The sequence below is a fragment of the Trachymyrmex cornetzi genome, unplaced genomic scaffold (genome assembly GCF_001594075.2).
Source record: "Trachymyrmex cornetzi isolate Tcor2-1 unplaced genomic scaffold, Tcor1.1 scaffold884, whole genome shotgun sequence".
Taxonomy (NCBI): Eukaryota; Metazoa; Arthropoda; class Insecta; order Hymenoptera; family Formicidae; genus Trachymyrmex; species Trachymyrmex cornetzi.
The window spans coordinates 84,273-86,530 of NW_017300228.1; the positions used below are offsets into that span (position 1 = coordinate 84,273).

General features: G+C 39.1%; 1 protein-coding gene across 1 annotated transcript in view; it reads right to left on the minus strand.

Annotated features, from left to right (window-relative positions):
• Positions 1 to 2,258, minus strand: part of Nasp (Nuclear autoantigenic sperm protein) — a 95,252-nt gene that overhangs the window by 40,956 nt on the left and 52,038 nt on the right. The gene's annotated exons all lie outside the window — the stretch shown is intronic.

Below are 2,258 nucleotides of genomic sequence, written 5' to 3' on the forward strand. Positions count from 1 at the left end.
ATGATAACTCTGGAACAACTCATCTGAAATAAAAAAATCAAATAGATTTTGTTAATATATTCCTATGCGGACCTCGTGAACGAAGGGTTTACCGAAATTGGTGTTTTTAAAAAAATGGTGACGATTTTTCTAAAAAGTTCGATTTTTGGTGTAAAAAAAATCAGGTTTTTGACCATAAAAATGTTAATTTTTGTGCAAATAAAAATTCCTTCGTTCACGAGGGAGCCATTGTAATTAGAAATAAACACGACAAAGATTTAAATCGATCGGTGAAATGGTTTTCGAGAAATCATGCTCACCGCAACGATACTTTTGAAAAAACAAAATTCCGAGATAATCGCAGTTAAAGATTCAGGTTTAGTTTTTTCATGAATAACATTTTTTTTTTTCGGACTTACATAGTATCATCTATTCCTGGACCATAAAGAGTCCCTTCTGCATCTGCGGTATACTCCAGGTAGCTTTTTTTGGCTTTGTCTTCTTGCTATTTTTCCCTCCTTTTTTTTTTTTTCGAAACGCACTAGAACTGCTTTCGTCGAGCGCTATAAATAGCCATAACTTTGGTTCTACTGCTCCGATCGTTATGAAACTTTCAGAAAATATTGTTCAGAGGTTGTACTTTCATAAAATATAATTTTAAAAAATCGTTTTTTTCGTCAAATCTAACTGAGTATAACCCCTTAAACAGAAGGTTAGTGAAAGAGCTGGATGTGAAGGAAGGGTGGAGTAGGTCGCAGGCTGGTTTTAGGAAAGGAAGAGGAACAGTGGAAAATGTTATGATCTTGAAGTATGTAGTTGGAAGAAGGTTAAATCAGAAAAAGAAAGTATGGGCATTTTTCATGGATTTAAAGGCAGCCTTTGATAGAGTGGATAAAAACGTTCTGTGGGAAATGATGAGAAAAAGAGGGGTGAATGAAGGTTTAATAGATAGAGTGATGGAGGTTTACGAGGAGACGAGATGTGTTGTGAGGATAGGGGAGAAGGTATCAAAGGAATTTTGGGTAGAAAAGGGGGTAAGACAGGGTTGCCCAATGAATCCGACTCTGTTTAACATATATATGGAGGATATTGAGGACAAGTTAAAGAAAGGGAAGGGAGGGATTAGGGTGGGAAATGATAAGATGTGGTCAATAGAGTATGCGGATGACATCATGCTGCTAGCAGAAGAAGAGGAAGGATTAAGAGATATGATAAGGAGAGTAAAAAGGTATATAGAAGGGAAAAAGCTAGAATTGAGTATCGAGAAGTCTAAGGTGATGGTGTTCAAAAATAAGGGAGGAAGGGAGAAAGAGAGATTCTGGTGGTGGGGAGATAAAAGGATAGAGGAAGTGAAAGAATATAAATATTTAGGGTATGTGATAACAAGACATGGTGGGGATAAAGAACATGTGAGGGAAAGGGTAAGAAGAGCGAGAGTGGCAATGGGATGGGCATGGAGTTACGGGGAGAGAAAATTTAAGGGGGATATAAGATGGAGGCTAAAATTGTTTGACAGTATAGTGAAAGGAATCCTATTTTATGGAGTGGAAATATGGGGATACAGAGAGTGGAGGGAAGTGGAAGCGATCCAAGAAAAATACCTGAAGTGGATCCTAGGTTTAGAGAAGGTAACACCGGGGTATATAGTAAGGGAAGAGTTAAAAAGAAATAAACTGAGAGTAGAAACGGGATGGAGGGCAGGGAAGTTTGAAGAAAAATTAGAGAAAGGAGAGGGAGGGGATATTGGGAGGATGTGTATGATTGAGAAGAGAAAGAGTGAGAGAGAGAATGATAGAAGTGAATAGACAAAAGAGAGTGTGGAGAGGGGGAATTATCTATGGAGAGGAGGTATGAGTGAGGTAGCTATGAAGGAAGGTGGAGAGAACAAGTGGGAACGCCTGAGGGAAAGAGATATAGAAGTTGACGTACAAGAAAGAGGAGAGAAAGTGAGAGCGTCTAGGCTTTGCGCGAGTTATAGGAGAGTGTGTGGGATACCATTGTACATAAGAACGTGTAAGAGGAATGAGGGAAAAAGACTGGTGAAAATAGCGAGGTGGAGATGCGGGAATGAAGAGAGGGGGTATAAGTATTGGTTGAATGAGGAGGAGAGGAAGTGTAGATTGTGTGCAAGAGGGAGGGAGAATGTGGATCATTTAAAGTATGAGTGCGAATATGTGAGGGAGAAAGGAGAAAGAAATATAAATGTAGATGTTTTAAATGAGGATGGGAGAGGAATCAGATGGATGGAGATGGTAGAGCGAGTCAGAGGAGAGAGAGAG